This window comes from Pteropus vampyrus, unplaced genomic scaffold (genome assembly GCF_000151845.1).
Source record: "Pteropus vampyrus isolate Shadow unplaced genomic scaffold, Pvam_2.0 Scaffold49, whole genome shotgun sequence".
Classification (NCBI taxonomy): Eukaryota; Metazoa; Chordata; class Mammalia; order Chiroptera; family Pteropodidae; genus Pteropus; species Pteropus vampyrus.
In genome coordinates this window covers 6,411,166-6,417,237 of record NW_011888830.1, presented here as the reverse complement: position 1 = coordinate 6,417,237, position 6,072 = coordinate 6,411,166, and positions in this window count along the sequence as shown.

Here is a 6,072-nt window from a genome sequence, read left to right as displayed (position 1 = left end):
TTCGAGGGGAAAACATTGGTATATTAGTGTTCTCCAGAGAGATAGAACCAACAGGATGTGTATATAAATACTAAGAGATTTATTGTAAGTGACCGGCTTGTACCATCATGGAGACCGAGAAGTCCAAAATCCTCAGGGCTCATGGGCCGGCTGCAGACCCGGAGAAGAGCCAGGTGGGAAGGCTGTCGTCCACAGAACTCCCTCTTGCTCAGAGAGGTCAGCACTGATTCCTTTCAGGCCTTTGATTGATTGGATGAGGCACACCCATACGATGGAGGGCAATATGCTTTATTCAGAGTCTACAGATTTAAACGTAAGTCTCATCCAAAAACATGTCAGGGGTGGGTGGAGCTGGTGGGGGCGAACTCAGACTAGAGACTCAGCGGATAGGCTCAGTTATATAGAGACTGGGGAGAGAGACTCAGAAGTATAGAGATTTGGTGGGGACACCGAGATAGAGGCTTGCGGGGTGGGGGGAGAATAGAGATATAAATACTCGGGGGACAGATTCAGAAATTTAATCACTCAAGTGAGGGATAGACTCAGAGATACAGAGACTTGGGGAGGACTTAGAGATATAGAGACCCGTGGTATGGACTCAGATTTAGAGACTCGGGTGGGGGAAAAGCCTCAGAAAGAGACACTCGGGTGGGAGACACAGAACTGTAGGGACTTGGGGACAGGGACGGACTCAGAGATATAGAGACTCTGATGGAGACTCAGATACAGAGACTTGGATGGACTCAGATATGGAGAGATTTGGAAAGAGATACTCAGATATAAAGAGACTCAGAAAAATTGACTTAGGAGGAAAAGACTGAAAAATGTGAGACTCAGAGACAGAGATTTGGGATGAGACTCAGAGATAGACTCGGGAGGAAGTGACTCGGATACAGAGACTCAGGAAGGGAAACTCATAGAAACTCAGGAGTAGACTCAGAGACAGAGGCTCGGAGCTGGAGACTCAGAGATACAGAGGGGGAGACTCAGAGCTAGAGAGACTTGTGGGGGGAAGATTCAGAAATAGAGAATCAGAGGGGGAACCTCAGAGCTGTAGGGACTTGTGGGGAGAGACTTGGCATGGCCTGATTTCATACTCCAACCCCATTCTTACTGCTGCGTGATCTCGACCGAGTTATCTAGCTTCTCTGGGCTCACTGTCCTTGTCTGTAACAGTACTTTTCTAACAGTGTGAATCTGAGAACTGAATAGTCCGTGTGAAGCCCTTGAGCATGGTTTGACAAAGAATCAACTCTCATCGTTATCTACCACTAATACCGATTCTGACACCCTACCGGTCGCCCAGGAAATGCTCGCTGATTGACCAACAGGTGAAAGACAAGATTTCGCTGGACGATCTGCCCTGTGCGTGAAGCTTCTGCTATCTAATTTCTGTACAACAAAGCTTCACATTTCTTCCTCCATTTCTCAGTCGGATGGCTGTGCTTGGGGCTGACTCTATGCTTGATCCTTTGAGAGGTTTTGTCAACTATCTGCCACCTGCATATTCCTTGGGAAACATGCTTAACTTTCCAAATACGAATAATGAGAACATACAGGCTCCCCATTTCTGTAGCGATTTCATGAGAGGAAGTGTACACAAGCTCTTATTCCCACATGCGACTCTTAATAGTCTGATCTATAACATCGAAGAGACCCTGAGGTTTTTGATTTATTTCTTTATATATTTAAACTATGGGGTGGAGGTCTTTCTGGGTTAAATTTGATGGCCGAGGAAAACATAAAATCTTATTTGCTGCTCGCAGACTAACTCCTTTAAAGGAGAAAGTTTAGTGATGTTATAATCAACACGATGCCTCATGGGGCATGAGGAACGACCTGGCCAAAAGCAGCCCCTGGCTTCCCCACCTCTTCATTCTTTTAATCAAGAAGCCTGCTGAACAAATGTTCAGTAACAGGCACATTTCCCACTCTTGGAAAAGATAAGGTTATTTTAAGAAATCTAGTAGGCTCAGGAGATGTCACGTGAACTATGAGTGCCTTCTCTCTTACGTCTCATCCTTTGCGTAGCATTAACCCTTTTTGTGTTTTCAAATCCTCTCTTTTCTATGATCTAACAGTATGATAACTCTACCTACTCGTTTTCTTGTAATATAAATCTGTAGGAATATGACAATTCCTATTGTAGGAATATGACAATTCCTTATCGTGTCGCTGTATCGCTGAGCTTGTCGTGGGAACATTTTGTTCCCAGAAAGAAACTATCTGAATTTCTCCTTGAATTCAGGTTATTCATCCTGTCGGTCAGCACAGCTTTGCAAATCACGTGGGGAAAAAACTGTCTTGACCAGAAAGCAAACTCAATAAAGACCCTAGTTTGCCACCCTCAACGACCTTAGGAGAGCATTTCCAATCTCACTGGTCATCCTTTGTTTAGTAGCAAACTGGGAGTTAGAAAGAAAGGAAGTAGCAAGTCTTGAAAAATATGTAAGATTCTTCCACATAAAAGAAAGGTAGCCGTGACTCTGAAGTGAAGTTTAATAGATCAGGGTCTTCTACTGAGTGAATTAGCTATGATAAGATCTTAAACCGATTCGTAAGCTCCAAATCTTTTTTGTTTTCATTCTGTTTCCCTATTGTTCTAAGTATGGAAATAGTAATTATTGTTATTTGAGGGCTACTTGAGCTATGTTGAAATATCCAGGAAAAATGAAGAATAGAGTTACCATGGGACCCAGCAATCCTGCTTCTGGGTATCGGATCCCCCCCTTATCCATAAAGACATATTCAGCATGATGTTCATTGCAGCATTATTCACGTTGGCCAGGACATGGAAACAGCCAAAGTGTCCTCTGATAGATGACAGGATAAAGAAGAGGTGGTACACATATACAATGGAATATGACTCAGCCATAAGTAAAGGTGAAACACTGCCATTTGCAACACGATGGATCTCGAGAATATCATGCTAAGCGAAGTAAGTTAGCAAAAGTTGAGGATGATACGATCCCACTCATATGCGGGATGTAAAACAGAAGCAACAAAAGAACAAAGCATACAAAGAAACAAAAACTCAGACACAGACAATAGTTTAGTGGTGACCAGAAGGAAAGGGGGAGGTGGCAGGTAGAAACAGGTCAAGGGGGTCAGATATATGGTGACTGAAGGAGAATTGACTTTGGGTGGTGAACGCACGACGTACTAAAATATTAATGATGTATTACAGAATTGTACACTTGAAACCTATATGATTTTATTAACCAAGGTCACCGCAATAAATTGCATAAAAATACTACGAGAGAAAGATAGCAACATAAAAATAGGGCATCTTAATACCCCGTTTACATTAGTGGATAGATAAACCAGATGGAACATCAGTAAAGAAACATGAGCCTTAAAAGACACGGTAGACTGGATGAACTTAAATATTTACAGAACATTTCATCCAAAGACAACAGAACGCGCATCCTTCTCAAAGGCACTGCAATCATTCCCCGGGATAGATCATATATGTTAGGCTACAAAGCAAGCTCTTCATAAATTTAAGAGGAGCAAAATCACACGAAGCGTTTTTTCTGAACACAATGGCCAAAAATTATAAATTAATCAGAAAGAAAACTGGAAAAGTTCCAATTATGTGAAGATTAAATGACATGCTACTGGACAACCAATGGGTCAAAGAATCAATCAAAAGAAATTTTAAAAATACCTTGAGAGAAATGAAACTATAACACACGAAAATTTGTGGGATACGGCAGAACATTTCAAAGACGGAAGTTCATGATGATAATGCCTACCTCGAACAAAACCAGTCTCAGATAGACAACCTAACTCTGCACCTCGAGCAACGAGAAAGAGAAGGACAGAGCCCACAGTGAGAAGAGAGGAAATAACAGAGGTGAGAGCAGAAATAAATAAGAGACTAAAAAGACCATACGAAAGGTCAAGAAACTGAAGAGCTGGTTCTTTGAAAAGGTAAACAAAACTGACAGGCCCTTAGCTAGACTCACCACGAAAGAAAGGAGAGGACTCAAGTAAGTACGATGGAAAAGTAAAAAGGAGATATTACAACTGATGTCACAGATAAACAAAGGATTAACTAAACAATTATTAAATGACCGATAATTAAACGAACAATCATATACCAACAAACTGGACCACCTAGAAGAACTGGATAAATTCCTAGAAACATACAACCTACTGAGTCTAAAACGGGAAGAAAGAGAAAACCTGAACAGGCCTGTCACCAGGCAGGAGATGGAAACAGGAATCAAAATACCTCCCTGCCAACGAAAGTCCTTCAACGGTGACCCTACCAAAGACGCGAAGAACACGATTCTTCTCAAACTCTTCTAAAACACGCCAGAGCGGGGAATTCTTCCAAACTTATTTTAGGATGCCAGCATGACCCTGATTATAAAAAAAGAAAACCTAGATGCCCTAGTAAAGAAAATTACAGGCCAATATCCCTGATGAACATAGATGCAAAACTCCTCAACAAAATACTAGCAAACCAAATTCAGCAATACGATAACAGGATTATACAGCATGATCAAATGGGATTGATTCCAGAGACTCAAGGTTGGTTCAGCATCCACCAATCAAGTCACAGGGTACACCGCACTAACAAAATGAAGCCTGAAAATCGTTGTCTCAAAAGCATTTCACAAAACTCAACATCCATTTATGAGAAAAACTCTCAACAGAGTGAGTATAGAGGGAACGTACCTCAACGTAATAAAGGCCACGTATGATAAACCGTCAGCTGATTTCATACTCAGTGGTGAAAGGGTACGACCTTTTCCTCTCTACCACGAATTCTGTTCCATAGAACATCATTATAATTGGTGTTTTGGCTGGTTTAAGTGCTCGCGTATGGTCCTGCCACTCTAGATTTTTAAAAATTGAAAAAAGACACATGCATCGCCAGATCTCATATTCTCTGAGCACGTCCTGATCAAATTAAGACTAATTTATGTTTCAGACACTCAGACGAGAAAATTTTTAAAAAGGCATCCAAATTGTAAAGGAAGAAGTAAAACCATCATATTTGCAGATGACGTGATATACAGAAAACTCTAAACACACCACAGGGGGAAAAAGATCCCTGTCAAAACTAATAAACTAATTCTGTCAAGTCGCAGGATACAACATCAATACTCAAACATCTGTTGAATGTCTACACACTAACAAACTATCAGAAAGAGAAACAAAGAAAACAAACCCATTTACAATCGTATCAAAAAGAATAGAATACCTAAGAATAAACTGAATGAAGGAGACACAAATAAATGGAAAGATATTTTACGATCACAGATCAGAAGACTCAATAATGTTAAAACGTCCATACATCCTAAAGCAATCTACAGGTTCAGTGCGATCCCTGTCAAAATGTCAATGGCATTTTACAAAGTCTTAGAAAAATAATACTAAGTTTTGTGAACCATAAAAAATCCTGAATACCAAAAGCAATCTTGATAGACCGAAGCTGGAGGCATCAGGCAACCTGGTTTTAACTATATTCCAAAGCTGTAGTCATCAAAACAGGATGGCGCCAGCATATGACAGACACAGAGGTCAGTGGGACTGAACGGAGAGCCCAGAATTGAGTCCAGGCTTCATGGTCAAATAACTTACAACAAAGAAACAAAGAATACATAGCAGGGGAAGGACAGTCTATTCGATACATGGTGCCGGGGAAACGGGATAGCCAAATGCAAAAAAATGAAACCCGACCGCTTTCCGACACCTTACACAAAAATGAACTCAAGATGGACGAAAGACTTGATCAGAAGACTTAAAACCATAAAACTCCTAGATGAAAAAAGGTGGTGATCTCTTTAACGTAGGTCTCGTTTTTTGAATCTGACACCAAAAGCAAAAGCAAAAATAAGTGGAACTACATCAACCCAAAAAGATTCTGCACAGCAAAAGAAACCACCCACAAAATGAAACGGAAGCCTGCTGAATGGGAGAAATTATTTGCAAGTCATATATATGTTTGATAATGTCCAAATTTTTAAAAAAGGCTCATACAATTCGATAGCAAAAAACCGAACAGTCTAATGAAAAAATGGGCAGAGGATCTGAACAGACACCATTACCTTGATT